The sequence below is a fragment of the Synchiropus splendidus genome, chromosome 4, assembly GCF_027744825.2.
Source record: "Synchiropus splendidus isolate RoL2022-P1 chromosome 4, RoL_Sspl_1.0, whole genome shotgun sequence".
In the NCBI taxonomy this organism is placed as follows: Eukaryota; Metazoa; Chordata; class Actinopteri; order Syngnathiformes; family Callionymidae; genus Synchiropus; species Synchiropus splendidus.
Genome location: NC_071337.1, coordinates 36,234,253 through 36,251,411, shown reverse-complemented (window position 1 = coordinate 36,251,411; position 17,159 = coordinate 36,234,253).

Genomic DNA, 17,159 nt, shown 5'->3' with positions numbered 1-17,159 from the left:
TTATCAACACTTTTATGTTTGGCGTTCCGACACCCACCTTATCTCAGGCTGAAAAGCGTTTTTACGCATTGTGCCATAACTTTTCAGGGAAGCTTCAGAACATGAAATTTTAACCTCCCACTATAGCAGAAAGGGTCTTTCTAGTAGGTGCACATCAAATCTAAGCTCTCTGAAGTGTTTTTCGAAAGTTATCAACACTTTTATGTTTGGCGTTCCGAAACCCACCTTATCTCAGGCTGAAAAGCGTTTTTGTGCATTGTGCCATAACTTTTCAGGGAAGCTTCAGAACATGAAATTTTAACCTCCCACTATAGCAGAAAGGGTCTTTCTAGTAGTTGCACATCAAATCTAAACTGTCTGAAGTGTTTTTCCAAAGTTATTAACACTTTTATGTTTGGCGTTCCGAAACCCACCTTATCTCAGGCTGAAAAGCGTTTTTGTGCATTGTGCCATAACTTTTCAGGGAAGCTTCAGAACATGAAATTTTAACCTCCCACTATAGCAGAAAGGGTCTTTCTAGTAGTTGCACATCAAATCTAAACTGTCTGAAGTGTTTTTCCAAAGTTATCAACACTTTTATGTTTGGCGTTCCGAAACCCACCTTATCTCAGGCTGAAAAGCGTTTTTGTGCATTGTGCCACAACTTTTCAGGGAAGCTTCAGAACATGAAATTTTAACCTCCCACTATATCAGAAAGGGTCTTTCTAGTAGTTGCACATCAAATCTAAGCTGTCTGAAGTGTTTTTCAAAAGTTATCAACACTTTTATGTTTGGCGTTCCGAAACCCACCTTATCTCAGGCTGAAAAGCGTTTTTGTGCATTGTGCCATAACTTTTCAGGGAAGCTTCAGAACATGAAATTTTAACCTCCCACTATAGCAGAAAGGGTCTTTCTAGTAGTTGCACATCAAATCTAAACTGTCTGAAGTGTTTTTCCAAAGTTATCAACACTTTTATGTTTGGCGTTCCGAAACCCACCTTATCTCAGGCTGAAAAGCGTTTTTGTGCATTGTGCCATAACTTTTCAGGGAAGCTTCAGAACATGAAATTTTAACCTCCCACTATAGCAGAAAGGGTCTTTCTAGTAGTTGCACATCAAATCTAAGCTGTCTGAAGTGTTTTTCAAAAGTTATCAACACTTTTATGTTTGGCGTTCCGAAACCCACCTTACCTCAGGCTGAAAAGCGTTTTTGTGCATTGTGCCATAACTTTTCAGGAAAGCTTCAGAACATGAAATTTTAACCTCCCACTATAGCAGAAAGGGTCTTTCTAGTAGTTGCACATCAAATCTAAACTGTCTGAAGTGTTTTTCCAAAGTTATCAACACTTTTATGTTTGGCGTTCCGAAACCCACCTTATCTCAGGCTGAAAAGCGTTTTTACGCATTGTGCCATAACTTTTCAGGGAAGCTTCAGAACATGAAATTTTAACCTCCCACTATAGCAGAAAGGGTCTTTCTAGTAGGTGCACATCAAATCTAAGCTCTCTGGAGTGTTTTTCGAAAGTTATCAACACTTTTATGTTTGGCGCTCCGAAACCCACCTTATCTCAGGCTGAAAAGCGTTTTTGTGCATTGTGCCATAACTTTTCAGGGAAGCTTCAGAACATGAAATTTTAACCTCCCACTATAGCAGAAAGGGTCTTTCTAGTAGTTGCACATCAAATCTAAACTGTCTGAAGTGTTTTTCCAAAGTTATTAACACTTTTATGTTTGGCGTTCCGAAACCCACCTTATCTCAGGCTGAAAAGCGTTTTTGTGCATTGTGCCATAACTTTTCAGGAAAGCTTCAGAACATGAAATTTTAACCTCCCACTATAGCAGAAAGGGTCTTTCTAGTAGTTGCACATCAAATCTAAGCTGTCTGAAGTGTTTTTCAAAAGTTATCAACACTTTTATGTTTGGCGTTCCGAAACCCACCTTATCTCAGGCTGAAAAGCGTTTTTGTGCATTGTGCCATAACTTTTCAGGAAAGCTTCAGAACATGAAATTTTAACCTCCCACTATAGCAGAAAGGGTCTTTCTAGTAGTTGCACATCAAATCTAAACTGTCTGAAGTGTTTTCCCAAAGTTATCAACACTTTTATGTTTGGCGTTCCGAAACCCACCTTATCTCAGGCTGAAAAGCGTTTTTACGCATTGTGCCATAACTTTTCAGGGAAGCTTCAGAACATGAAATTTTAACCTCCCACTATAGCAGAAAGGGTCTTTCTAGTAGGTGCACATCAAATCTAAGCTCTCTGAAGTGTTTTTCGAAAGTTATCAACACTTTTATGTTTGGCGTTCCGAAACCCACCTTATCTCAGGCTGAAAAGCGTTTTTGTGCATTTCGCCATAACTTTTCAGGAAAGCTTCAGAACATGAAATTTTAACCTCCCACTATAGCAGAAAGGGTCTTTCAAGTAGTTGCACATCAAATCTAAACTGTCTGAAGTGTTTTTCCAAAGTTATTAACACTTTTATGTTTGGCGTTCCGAAACCCACCTTATCTCAGGCTGAAAAGCGTTTTTGTGCATTGTGCCATAACTTTTCAGGGAAGCTTCAGAACATGAAATTTTAACCTCCCACTATAGAAGAAAGGGTCTTTCTAGTAGTTGCACATCAAATCTAAACTGTCTGAAGTGTTTTTCCAAAGTTATTAACACTTTTATGTTTGGCGTTCCGAAACCCACCTTATCTCAGGCTGAAAAGCGTTTTTGTGCATTGTGCCATAACTTTTCAGGGAAGCTTCAGAACATGAAATTTTAACCTCCCACTATAGCAGAAAGGGTCTTTCTAGTAGTTGCACATCAAATCTAAACTGTCTGAAGTGTTTTTCCAAAGTTATCAACACTTTTATGTTTGGCGTTCCGAAACCCACCTTATCTCAGGCTGAAAAGCGTTTTTACGCATTGTGCCATAACTTTTCAGGGAAGCTTCAGAACATGAAATTTTAACCTCCCACTATAGCAGAAAGGGTCTTTCTAGTCGGTGCACATCAAATCTAAGCTGTCTGAAGTGTTTTTCGAAAGTTATCAACACTTTTATGTTTGGCGTTCCGAAACCCACCTTATCTCAGGCTGAAAAGCGTTTTTGTGCATTGTGCCATAACTTTTCAGGGAAGCTTCAGAACATGAAATTTTAACCTCCCACTATAGCAGAAAGGGTCTTTCTAGTAGTTGCACATCAAATCTAAGCTGTCTGAAGTGTTTTTCAAAAGTTATCAACACTTTTATGTTTGGCGTTCCGAAACCCACCTTATCTCAGGCTGAAAAGCGTTTTTGTGCATTGTGCCATAACTTTTCAGGAAAGCTTCAGAACATGAAATTTTAACCTCCCACTATAGCAGAAAGGGTCTTTCTAGTAGTTGCACATCAAATCTAAACTGTCTGAAGTGTTTTTCCAAAGTTATCAACACTTTTATGTTTGGCGTTCCGAAACCCACCTTATCTCAGGCTGAAAAGGGTTTTTACGCATTGTGCCATAACTTTTCAGGGAAGCTTCAGAACATGAAATTTTAACCTCCCACTATAGCAGAAAGGGTCTTTCTAGTAGGTGCACATCAAATCTAAGCTCTCTGAAGTGTTTTTCGAAAGTTATCAACACTTTTATGTTTGGCGTTCCGAAACCCACCTTATCTCAGGCTGAAAAGCGTTTTTGTGCATTGTGCCATAACTTTTCAGGGAAGCTTCAGAACATGAAATTTTAACCTCCCACTATAGCAGAAAGGGTCTGTCTAGTAGTTGCACATCAAATCTAAACTGTCTGAAGTGTTTTTCCAAAGTTATGAACACTTTTATGTTTGGCGTTCCGAAACCCACCTTATCTCAGGCTGAAAAGCGTTTTTGTGCATTGTGCCATAACTTTTCAGGGAAGCTTCAGAACATGAAATTTTAACCTCCCACTATAGCAGAAAGGGTCTTTCTAGTAGTTGCACATCAAATCTAAACTGTCTGAAGTGTTTTTCCAAAGTTATCAACACTTTTATGTTTGGCGTTCCGAAACCCACCTTATCTCAGGCTGAAAAGCGTTTTTGTGCATTGTGCCATAACTTTTCAGGAAAGCTTCAGAACATGAAATTTTAACCTCCCACTATAGCAGAAAGGGTCTTTCTAGTAGTTGCACATCAAATCTAAACTGTCTGAAGTGTTTTTCCAAAGTTATCAACACTTTTATGTTTGGCGTTCCGAAACCCACCTTATCTCAGGCTGAAAAGCGTTTTTGTGCATTGTGCCATAACTTTTCAGGGAAGCTTCAGAACATGAAATTTTAACCTCCCACTATAGCAGAAAGGGTCTTTCTAGTAGTTGCACATCAAATCTAAGCTGTCTGAAGTGTTTTTCAAAAGTTATCAACACTTTTATGTTTGGCGTTCCGAAACCCACCTTATCTCAGGCTGAAAAGCGTTTTTGTGCATTGTGCCATAACTTTTCAGGAAAGCTTCAGAACATGAAATTTTAACCTCCCACTATAGCAGAAAGGGTCTTTCTAGTAGTTGCACATCAAATCTAAACTGTCTGAAGTGTTTTTCCAAAGTTATCAACACTTTTATGTTTGGCGTTCCGAAACCCACCTTATCTCAGGCTGAAAAGCGTTTTTACGCATTGTGCCATAACTTTTCAGGGAAGCTTCAGAACATGAAATTTTAACCTCCCACTATAGCAGAAAGGGTCTTTCTAGTAGGTGCACATCAAATCTAAGCTCTCTGAAGTGTTTTTCGAAAGTTATCAACACTTTTATGTTTGGCGTTCCGAAACCCACCTTATCTCAGGCTGAAAAGCGTTTTTGTGCATTGTGCCATAACTTTTCAGGGAAGCTTCAGAACATGAAATTTTAACCTCCCACTATAGCAGAAAGGGTCTTTCTAGTAGTTGCACATCAAATCTAAACTGTCTGAAGTGTTTTTCCAAAGTTATTAACACTTTTATGTTTGGCGTTCCGAAACCCACCTTATCTCAGGCTGAAAAGCGTTTTTGTGCATTGTGCCATAACTTTTCAGGAAAGCTTCAGAACATGAAATTTTAACCTCCCACTATAGCAGAAAGGGTCTTTCTAGTAGTTGCACATCAAATCTAAACAGTCTGAAGTGTTTTTCCAAAGTTATCAACACTTTTATGTTTGGCGTTCCGAAACCCACCTTATCTCAGGCTGAAAAGCGTTTTTGTGCATTGTGCCATAACTTTTCAGGGAAGCTTCAGAACATGAAATTTTAACCTCCCACTATAGCAGAAAGGGTCTTTCTAGTAGTTGCACATCAAATCTAAGCTGTCTGAAGTGTTTTTCAAAAGTTATCAACACTTTTATGTTTGGCGTTCCGAAACCCACCTTATCTCAGGCTGAAAAGCGTTTTTATGCATTGTGCCATAACTTTTCAGGGAAGCTTCAGAACATGAAATTTTAACCTCCCACTATAGCAGAAATCGTCTTTCTCGTAGTTGCACATCAAATCTAAACTGTCTGAAGTGTTTTTCCAAAGTTATCAACACTTTTATGTTTGGCGTTCCGAAACCCACCTTATCTCAGGCTGAAAAGCGTTTTTACGCATTGTGCTATAACTTTTCAGGGAAGCTTCAGAACATTAAATTTTAACCTCCCACTATAGCAGAAAGGGTCTTTCTAGTAGGTGCACATCAAATCTAAGCTCTCTGAAGTGTTTTTCGAAAGTTATCAACACTTTTATGTTTGGCGTTCCGAAACCCACCTTATCTCAGGCTGAAAAGCGTTTTTGTGCATTGTGCCATAACTTTTCAGGAAAGCTTCAGAACATGAAATTTTAACCTCCCACTATAGCAGAAAGGGTCTTTCTAGTAGTTGCACATCAAATCTAAACTGTCTGAAGTGTTTTTCGAAAGTTATCAACACTTTTATGTTTGGCGTTCCGAAACCCACCTTATCTCAGGCTGAAAAGCGTTTTTGTGCATTGTGCCACAACTTTTCAGGAAAGCTTCAGAACATGAAATTTTAACCTCCCACTATAGCAGAAAGGGTCTTTCTAGTAGTTGCACATCAAATCTAAACTGTCTGAAGTGTTTTTCCAAAGTTATCAACACTTTTATGTTTGGCGTTCCGAAACCCACCTTATCTCAGGCTGAAAAGCGTTTTTACGCATTGTGCCATAACTTTTCAGGGAAGCTTCAGAACATGAAATTTTAACCTCCCACTATAGCAGAAAGGGTCTTTCTAGTAGGTGCACATCAAATCTAAGCTCTCTGAAGTGTTTTTCGAAAGTTATCAACACTTTTATGTTTGGCGTTCCGAAACCCACCTTATCTCAGGCTGAAAAGCGTTTTTGTGCATTGTGCCATAACTTTTCAGGGAAGCTTCAGAACATGAAATTTTAACCTCCCACTATAGCAGAAAGGGTCTTTCTAGTAGTTGCACATCAAATCTAAACTGTCTGAAGTGTTTTTCCAAAGTTATTAACACTTTTATGTTTGGCGTTCCGAAACCCACCTTATCTCAGGCTGAAAAGCGTTTTTGTGCATTGTGCCATAACTTTTCAGGGAAGCTTCAGAACATGAAATTTTAACCTCCCACTATAGCAGAAAGGGTCTTTCTAGTAGTTGCACATCAAAACTAAGCTGTCTGAAGTGTTTTTCAAAAGTTATCAACACTTTTATGTTTGGTGTTCCGAAACCCACCTTATCTCAGGCTGAAAAGCGTTTTTGTGCATTGTGCCATAACTTTTCAGGAAAGCTTCAGAACATGAAATTTTAACCTCCCACTATAGCAGAAAGGGTCTTTCTAGTAGTTGCACATCAAATCTAAACTGTCTGAAGTGTTTTTCCAAAGTAATCAACACTTTTATGTTTGGCGTTCCGAAACCCACCTTATCCCAGGTTGAAAAGCGTTTTTACGCATTGTGCCATAACTTTTCAGGGAAGCTTCAGAACATGAAATTTTAACCTCCCACTATAGCAGAAAGGGTCTTTCTAGTAGGTGCACATCAAATCTAAACTGTCTGAAGTGTTTTTCCAAAGTTATTAACACTTTTATGTTTGGCGTTCCGAAACCCACCTTATCTCAGGCTGAAAAGCGTTTTTGTGCATTGTGCCATAACTTTTCAGGGAAGCTTCAGAACATGAAATTTTAACCTCCCACTATAGCAGAAAGGGTCTTTCTAGTAGTTGCACATCAAATCTAAACAGTCTGAAGTGTTTTTCAAAAGTTATCATCACTTTTATGTTTGGCGTTCCGAAACCCACCTTATCTCAGGCTGAAAAGCGTTTTTGTGCATTGTGCCATAACTTTTCAGGGAAGCTTCAGAACATGAAATTTTAACCTCCCACTATAGCAGAAAGGGTCTTTCTAGTAGTTGCACATCAAATCTAAGCTGTCTGAAGTGTTTTTCAAAAGTTATCAACACTTTTATGTTTGGCGTTCCGAAACCCACCTTATCTCAGGCTGAAAAGCGTTTTTGTGCATTGTGCCATAACTTTTCAGGAAAGCTTCAGAACATGAAATTTTAACCTCCCACGATAGCAGAAAGGGTCTTTCTAGTAGTTGCACATCAAATCTAAACTGTCTGAAGTGTTTTTCCAAAGTTATCAACACTTTTATGTTTGGCGTTCCGAAACCCACCTTATCTCAGGCTGAAAAGCGTTTTTACGCATTGTGCCATAACTTTTCAGGGAAGCTTCAGAACATGAAATTTTAACCTCCCACTATAGCAGAAAGTGTCTTTCTAGTAGGTGCACATCAAATCTAAGCTCACTGAAGTGTTTTTCGAAAGTTATCAACACTTTTAAGTTTGGCGTTCCGAAACCCACCTTATCTCAGGCTGAAAAGCGTTTTTGTGCATTGTGCCATAACTTTTCAGGAAAGCTTCAGAACATGAAATTTTAACCTCCCACTATAGCAGAAAGGGTCTTTCTAGTAGTTGCACATCACATCTAAACTGTCTGAAGTGTTTTTCCAAAGTTATTAACACTTTTATGTTTGGCGTTCCGAAACCCACCTTATCTCAGGCTGAAAAGCGTTTTTGTGCATTGTGCCATAACTTTTCAGGGAAGCTTCAGAACATGAAATTTTAACCTCCCACTATAGCAGAAAGGGTCTTTCTAGTAGTTGCACATCAAATCTAAACTGTCTGAAGTGTTTTTCCAAAGTTATTAACACTTTTATGTTTGGCGTTCCGAAACCCACCTTATCTCAGGCTGAAAAGCGTTTTTGTGCATTGTGCCATAACTTTTCAGGGAAGCTTCAGAACATGAAATTTTAACCTCCCACTATAGCAGAAAGGGTCTTTCTAGTAGTTGCACATCAAATCTAAACTGTCTGAAGTGTTTTTCCAAAGTTATCAACACTTTTATGTTTGGCGTTCCGAAACCCACCTTATCTCAGGCTGAAAAGCGTTTTTGTGCATTGTGCCATAACTTTTCAGGAAAGCTTCAGAACATGAAATTTTAACCTCCCACTATAGCAGAAAGGGTCTTTCTAGTAGTTGCACATCAAATCTAAACTGTCTGAAGTGTTTTTCCAAAGTTATCAACACTTTTATGTTTGGCGTTCCGAAACCCACCTTATCTCAGGCTGAAAAGCGTTTTTGTGCATTGTGCCATAACTTTTCAGGGAAGCTTCAGAACATGAAATTTTAACCTCCCACTATAGCAGAAAGGGTCTTTCTAGTAGTTGCACATCAAATCTAAGCTGTCTGAAGTGTTTTTCAAAAGTTATCAACACTTTTATGTTTGGCGTTCCGAAACCCACCTTATCTCAGGCTGAAAAGCGTTTTTGTGCATTGTGCCATAACTTTTCAGGAAAGCTTCAGAACATGAAATTTTAACCTCCCACTATAGCAGAAAGGGTCTTTCTAGTAGTTGCACATCAAATCTAAACTGTCTGAAGTGTTTTTCCAAAGTTATCAACACTTTTATGTTTGGCGTTCCGAAACCCACCTTATCTCAGGCTGAAAAGCGTTTTTACGCATTGTGCCATAACTTTTCAGGGAAGCTTCAGAACATGAAATTTTAACCTCCCACTATAGCAGAAAGGGTCTTTCTAGTAGGTGCACATCAAATCTAAGCTCTCTGAAGTGTTTTTCGAAAGTTATCAACACTTTTATGTTTGGCGTTCCGAAACCCACCTTATCTCAGGCTGAAAAGCGTTTTTGTGCATTGTGCCATAACTTTTCAGGGAAGCTTCAGAACATGAAATTTTAACCTCCCACTATAGCAGAAAGGGTCTTTCTAGTAGTTGCACATCAAATCTAAACTGTCTGAAGTGTTTTTCCAAAGTTATTAACACTTTTATGTTTGGCGTTCCGAAACCCACCTTATCTCAGGCTGAAAAGCGTTTTTGTGCATTGTGCCATAACTTTTCAGGAAAGCTTCAGAACATGAAATTTTAACCTCCCACTATAGCAGAAAGGGTCTTTCTAGTAGTTGCACATCAAATCTAAACTGTCTGAAGTGTTTTTCCAAAGTTATCAACACTTTTATGTTTGGCGTTCCGAAACCCACCTTATCTCAGACTGAAAAGCGTTTTTGTGCATTGTGCCATAACTTTTCAGGGAAGCTTCAGAACATGAAATTTTAACCTCCCACTATAGCAGAAAGGGTCTTTCTAGTAGTTGCACATCAAATCTAAGCTGTCTGAAGTGTTTTTCAAAAGTTATCAACACTTTTATGTTTGGCGTTCCGAAACCCACCTTATCTCAGGCTGAAAAGCGTTTTTGTGCATTGTGCCATAACTTTTCAGGAAAGCTTCAGAACATGAAATTTTAACCTCCCACTATAGCAGAAAGGGTCTTTCTAGTAGTTGCACATCAAATCTAAACTGTCTGAAGTGTTTTTCCAAAGTTATCAACACTTTTATGTTTGGCGTTCCGAAACCCACCTTATCTCAGGCTGAAAAGCGTTTTTACGCATTGTGCCATAACTTTTCAGGGAAGCTTCAGAACATGAAATTTTAACCTCCCACTATAGCAGAAAGGGTCTTTCTAGTAGGTGCACATCAAATCTAATCTCTCTGAAGTGTTTTTCGAAAGTTATCAACACTTTTGTGTTTGGCGTTCCGAAACCCACCTTATCTCAGGCTGAAAAGCGTTTTTGTGCATTGTGCCATAACTTTTCAGGGAAGCTTCAGAACATGAAATTTTAACCTCCCACTATAGCAGAAAGGGTCTTTCTAGTAGTTGCACATCAAATCTAAACTGTCTGAAGTGTTTTTCCAAAGTTATTAACACTTTTATGTTTGGCGTTCCGAAACCCACCTTATCTCAGGCTGAAAAGCGTTTTTGTGCATTGTGCCATAACTTTTCAGGGAAGCTTCAGAACATGAAATTTTAACCTCCCACTATAGCAGAAAGGGTCTTTCTAGTAGTTGCACATCAAATCTAAACAGTCTGAAGTGTTTTTCCAAAGTTATCAACACTTTTATGTTTGGCGTTCCGAAACCCACCTTATCTCAGGCTGAAAAGCGTTTTTGTGCATTGTGCCATAACTTTTCAGGGAAGCTACAGAACATGAAATTTTAACCTCCCACTATAGCAGAAAGGGTCTTTCTAGTAGTTGCACATCAAATCTAAGCTGTCTGAAGTGTTTTTCAAAAGTTATCAACACTTTTATGTTTGGCGTTCCGAAACCCACCTTATCTCAGGCTGAAAAGCGTTTTTGTGCATTGTGCCATAACTTTTCAGGAAAGCTTCAGAACATGAAATTTTAACCTCCCACTATAGCAGAAATCGTCTTTCTAGTAGTTGCACATCAAATCTAAACTGTCTGAAGTGTTTTTCGAAAGTTATCAACACTTTTATGTTTGGCGTTCCGAAACCCACCTTATCTCAGGCTGAAAAGCGTTTTTGTACATTGTGCCATAACTTTTCAGGGAAGCTTCAGAACATGAAATTTTAACCTCCCACTATAGCAGAAAGGGTCTTTCTAGTAGTTGCACATCAAATCTAAGCTGTCTGAAGTGTTTTTCAAAAGTTATCAACACTTTTATGTTTGGCGTTCCGAAACCCACCTTATCTCAGGCTGAAAAGCGTTTTTACGCATTGTGCCATAACTTTTCAGGGAAGCTTCAGAACATGAAATTTTAACCTCCCACTATAGCAGAAAGGGTCTTTCTAGTAGTTGCACATCAAATCTAAGCTGTCTGAAGTGTTTTTCAAAAGTTATCAACACTTTTATGTTTGGCGTTCCGAAACCCACCTTATCTCAGGCTGAAAAGCGTTTTTGTGCATTGTGCCATAACTTTTCAGGAAAGCTTCAGAACATGAAATTTTAACCTCCCACTATAGCAGAAAGGGTCTTTCTAGTAGTTGCACATCAAATCTAAACTGTCTTAAGTGTTTTTCCAAAGTTATCAACACTTTTATGTTTGGCGTTCCGAAACCCACCTTTTCTCAGGCTGAAAAGCGTTTTTACGCATTGTGCCATAACTTTTCAGGGAAGCTTCAGAACATGAAATTTTAACCTCCCACTATAGCAGAAAGGGTCTTTCTAGTAGGTGCACATAAAATCTAAGCTCTCTGAAGTGTTTTTCGAAAGTTATCAACACTTTTATGTTTGGCGTTCCGAAACCCACCTTATCTCAGGCTGAAAAGCGTTTTTGTGCATTGTGCCATAACTTTTCAGGGAAGCTTCAGAACATGAAATTTTAACCTCCCACTATAGCAGAAAGGGTCTTTCTAGTAGTTGCACATCAAATCTAAACTGTCTGAAGTGTTTTTCCAAAGTTATTAACACTTTTATGTTTGGCGTTCCGAAACCCACCTTATCTCAGGCTGAAAAGCGTTTTTGTGCATTGTGCCATAACTTTTCAGGGAAGCTTCAGAACATGAAATTTTAACCTCCCACTATAGCAGAAAGGGTCTTTCTAGTAGTTGCACATCAAATCTAAACTGTCTGAAGTGTTTTTCCAAAGTTATCAACACTTTTATGTTTGGCGTTCCGAAACCCACCTTATCTCAGGCTGAAAAGCGTTTTTGTGCATTGTGCCATAACTTTTCAGGAAAGCTTCAGAACATGAAATTTTAACCTCCCACTATAGCAGAAAGGGTCTTTCTAGTAGTTGCACATCAAATCTAAACTGTCTGAAGTGTTTTTCCAAAGTTATCAACACTTTTATGTTTGGCGTTCCGAAACCCACCTTATCTCAGGCTGAAAAGCGTTTTTGTGCATTGTGCCATAACTTTTCAGGGAAGCTTCAGAACATGAAATTTTAACCTCCCACTATAGCAGAAAGGGTCTTTCTAGTAGTTGCACATCAAATCTAAGCTGTCTGAAGTGTTTTTCAAAAGTTATCAACACTTTTATGTTTGGCGTTCCGAAACCCACCTTATCTCAGGCTGAAAAGCGTTTTTGTGCATTGTGCCATAACTTTTCAGGAAAGCTTCAGAACATGAAATTTTAAGCTCCCACTATAGCAGAAAGGGTCTTTCTAGTAGTTGCACATCAAATCTAAACTGTCTGAAGTGTTTTTCCAAAGTTATCAACACTTTTATGTTTGGCGTTCCGAAACCCACCTTATCTCAGGCTGAAAAGCGTTTTTACGCATTGTGCCATAACTTTTCAGGGAAGCTTCAGAACATGAAATTTTAACCTCCCACTATAGCAGAAAGGGTCTTTCTAGTAGGTGCACATCAAATCTAAGCTCTCTGAAGTGTTTTTCGAAAGTTATCAACACTTTTATGTTTGGCGTTCCGAAACCCACCTTATCTCAGGCTGAAAAGCGTTTTTGTGCATTGTGCCATAACTTTTCAGGGAAGCTTCAGAACATGAAATTTTAACCTCCCACTATAGCAGAAAGGGTCTTTCTAGTAGTTGCACATCAAATCTAAACTGTCTGAAGTGTTTTTCCAAAGTTATTAACACTTTTATGTTTGGCGTTCCGAAACCCACCTTATCTCAGGCTGAAAAGCGTTTTTGTGCATTGTGCCATAACTTTTCAGGAAAGCTTCAGAACATGAAATTTTAACCTCCCACTATAGCAGAAAGGGTCTTTCTAGTAGTTGCACATCAAATCTAAACTGTCTGAAGTGTTTTTCCAAAGTTATCAACACTTTTATGTTTGGTGTTCCGAAACCCACCTTATCTCAGACTGAAAAGCGTTTTTGTGCACTGTGCCATAACTTTTCAGGGAAGCTTCAGAACATGAAATTTTAACCTCCCACTATAGCAGAAAGGGTCTTTCTAGTAGTTGCACATCAAATCTAAGCTGTCTGAAGTGTTTTTCAAAAGTTATCAACACTTTTATGTTTGGCGTTCCGAAACCCACCTTATCTCAGGCTGAAAAGCGTTTTTGTGCATTGTGCCATAACTTTTCAGGAAAGCTTCAGAACATGAAATTTTAACCTCCCACTATAGCAGAAAGGGTCTTTCTAGTAGTTGCACATCAAATCTAAACTGTCTGAAGTGTTTTTCCAAAGTTATCAACACTTTTATGTTTGGCGTTCCGAAACCCACCTTATCTCAGGCTGAAAAGCGTTTTTACGCATTGTGCCATAACTTTTCAGGGAAGCTTCAGAACATGAAATTTTAACCTCCCACTATAGCAGAAAGGGTCTTTCTAGTAGGTGCACATCAAATCTAATCTCTCTGAAGTGTTTTTCGAAAGTTATCAACACTTTTGTGTTTGGCGTTCCGAAACCCACCTTATCTCAGGCTGAAAAGCGTTTTTGTGCATTGTGCCATAACTTTTCAGGGAAGCTTCAGAACATGAAATTTTAACCTCCCACTATAGCAGAAAGGGTCTTTCTAGTAGTTGCACATCAAATCTAAACTGTCTGAAGTGTTTTTCCAAAGTTATTAACACTTTTATGTTTGGCGTTCCGAAACCCACCTTATCTCAGGCTGAAAAGCGTTTTTGTGCATTGTGCCATAACTTTTCAGGGAAGCTTCAGAACATGAAATTTTAACCTCCCACTATAGCAGAAAGGGTCTTTCTAGTAGTTGCACATCAAATCTAAACAGTCTGAAGTGTTTTTCCAAAGTTATCAACACTTTTATGTTTGGCGTTCCGAAACCCACCTTATCTCAGGCTGAAAAGCGTTTTTGTGCATTGTGCCATAACTTTTCAGGGAAGCTACAGAACATGAAATTTTAACCTCCCACTATAGCAGAAAGGGTCTTTCTAGTAGTTGCACATCAAATCTAAGCTGTCTGAAGTGTTTTTCAAAAGTTATCAACACTTTTTTTTTTGGCGTTCCGAAACCCACCTTATCTCAGGCTGAAAACCGTTTTTGTGCATTGTGCCATAACTTTTCAGGAAAGCTTCAGAACATGAAATTTTAACCTCCCACTATAGCAGAAATCGTCTTTCTAGTAGTTGCACATCAAATCTAAACTGTCTGAAGTGTTTTTCCAAAGTTATCAACACTTTTATGTTTGGCGTTCCGAAACCCACCTTATCTCAGGCTGAAAAGCGTTTTTACGCATTGTGCCATAACTTTTCAGGGAAGCTTCAGAACATGAAATTTTAACCTCCCACTATAGCAGAAAGGGTCTTTCTAGTAGGTGCACATCAAATCTAAGCTCTCTGAAGTGTTTTTCGAAAGTTATCAACAGTTTTATGTTTGGCGTTCCGAAACCCACCTTATCTCAGGCTGAAAAGCGTTTTTGTGCATTGTGCCATAACTTTTCAGGAAAGCTTCAGAACATGAAATTTTAACCTCCCACTATAGCAGAAAGGGTCTTTCTAGTAGTTGCACATCAAATCTAAGCTGTCTGAAGTGTTTTTCGAAAGTTATCAACACTTTTATGTTTGGCGTTCCGAAACCCACCTTATCTCAGGCTGAAAAGCGTGTTTGTGCATTGTGCCATAACTTTTCAGGAAAGCTTCAGAACATGAAATTTTAACCTCCCACTATAGCAGAAAGGGTCTTTCTAGTAGTTGCACATCAAATCTAAACTGTCTGAAGTGTTTTTCCAAAGTTATCAACACTTTTATGTTTGGCGTTCCGAAACCCAGCTTATCTCAGGCTGAAAAGCGTTTTTACGCATTGTGCCATAACTTTTCAGGGAAGCTTCAGAACATGAAATTTTAACCTCCCACTATAGCAGAAAGGGTCTTTCTAGTAGGTGCACATCAAATCTAAGCTCTCTGAAGTGTTTTTCGAAAGTTATCAACACTTTTATGTTTGGCGTTCCGAAACCCACCTTATCTCAGGCTGAAAAGCGTTTTTGTGCATTGTGCCATAACTTTTCAGGGAAGCTTCAGAACATGAAATTTTAACCTCCCACTATAGCAGAAAGGGTCTTTCTAGTAGTTGCACATCAAATCTAAACTGTCTGAAGTGTTTTTCCAAAGTTATTAACACTTTTATGTTTGGCGTTCCGAAACCCACCTTATCTCAGGCTGAAAAGCGTTTTTGTGCATTGTGCCATAACTTTTCAGGGAAGCTTCAGAACATGAAATTTTAACCTCCCACTATAGCAGAAAGGGTCTTTCTAGTAGTTGCAGATCAAAACTAAGCTGTCTGAAGTGTTTTTCAAAAGTTATCAACACTTTTATGTTTGGTGTTCCGAAACCCACCTTATCTCAGGCTGAAAAGCGTTTTTGTGCATTGTGCCATAACTTTTCAGGAAAGCTTCAGAACATGAAATTTTAACCTCCCACTATAGCAGAAAGGGTCTTTCTAGTAGTTGCACATCAAATCTAAACTGTCTGAAGTGTTTTTCCAAAGTAATCAACACTTTTATGTTTGGCGTTCCGAAACCCACCTTATCTCAGGCTGAAAAGCGTTTTTACGCATTGTGCCATAACTTTTCAGGGAAGCTTCAGAACATGAAATTTTAACCTCCCACTATAGCAGAAAGGGTCTTTCTAGTAGGTGCACATCAAATCTAAACTGTCTGAAGTGTTTTTCCAAAGTTATTAACACTTTTATGTTTGGCGTTCCGAAACCCACCTTATCTCAGGCTGAAAAGCGTTTTTGTGCATTGTGCCATAACTTTTCAGGGAAGCTTCAGAACATGAAATTTTAACCTCCCACTATAGCAGAAAGGGTCTTTCTAGTAGTTGCACATCAAATCTAAACAGTCTGAAGTGTTTTTCAAAAGTTATCAACACTTTTATGTTTGGCGTTCGGAAACCCACCTTATCTCAGGCTGAAAAGCGTTTTTGTGCATTGTGCCATAACTTTTCAGGGAAGCTTCAGAACATGAAATTTTAACCTCCCACTATAGCAGAAAGGGTCTTTCTAGTAGTTGCACATCAAATCTAAGCTGTCTGAAGTGTTTTTCAAAAGTTATCAACACTTTTATGTTTGGCGTTCCGAAACCCACCTTATCTCAGGCTGAAAAGCGTTTTTGTGCATTGTGCCATAACTTTTCAGGAAAGCTTCAGAACATGAAATTTTAACCTCCCACGATAGCAGAAAGGGTGTTTCTAGTAGTTGCACATCAAATCTAAACTGTCTGAAGTGTTTTTCCAAAGTTATCAACACTTTTATGTTTGGCGTTCCGAAACCCACCTTATCTCAGGCTGAAAAGCGTTTTTACGCATTGTGCCATAACTTTTCAGGGAAGCTTCAGAACATGAAATTTTAACCTCCCACTATAGCAGAAAGTGTCTTTCTAGTAGGTGCACATCAAATATAAGCTCACTGAAGTGTTTTTCGAAAGTTATCAACACTTTTATGTTTGGCGTTCCGAAACCCACCTTATCTCAGGCTGAAAAGCGTTTTTGTGCATTGTGCCATAACTTTTCAGGAAAGCTTCAGAACATGAAATTTTAACCTCCCACTATAGCAGAAAGGGTCTTTCTAGTAGTTGCACATCAAATCTAAACTGTCTGAAGTGTTTTTCCAAAGTTATTAACACTTTTATGTTTGGCGTTCCGACACCCACCTTATCTCAGGCTGAAAAGCGTTTTTGTTGCATTGTGCCATAACTTTTCAGGGAAGCTTCAGAACATGAAATTTTAACCTCCCACTATAGCAGAAAGGGTCTTTCTAGTAGTTGCACATCAAATCTAAACTGTCTGAAGTGTTTTTCCAAAGTTATTAACACTTTTATGTTTGGCGTTCCGAAACCCACCTTATCTCAGGCTGAAAAGCGTTTTTGTGCATTGTGCCATAACTTTTCAGGGAAGCTTCAGAACATGAAATTTTAACCTCCCACTATAGCAGAAAGGGTCTTTCTAGTAGTTGCACATCAAATCTAAACTGTCTGAAGTGTTTTTCCAAAGTTATCAACACTTTTATGTTTGGCGTTCCGAAACCCACCTTATCTCAGGCT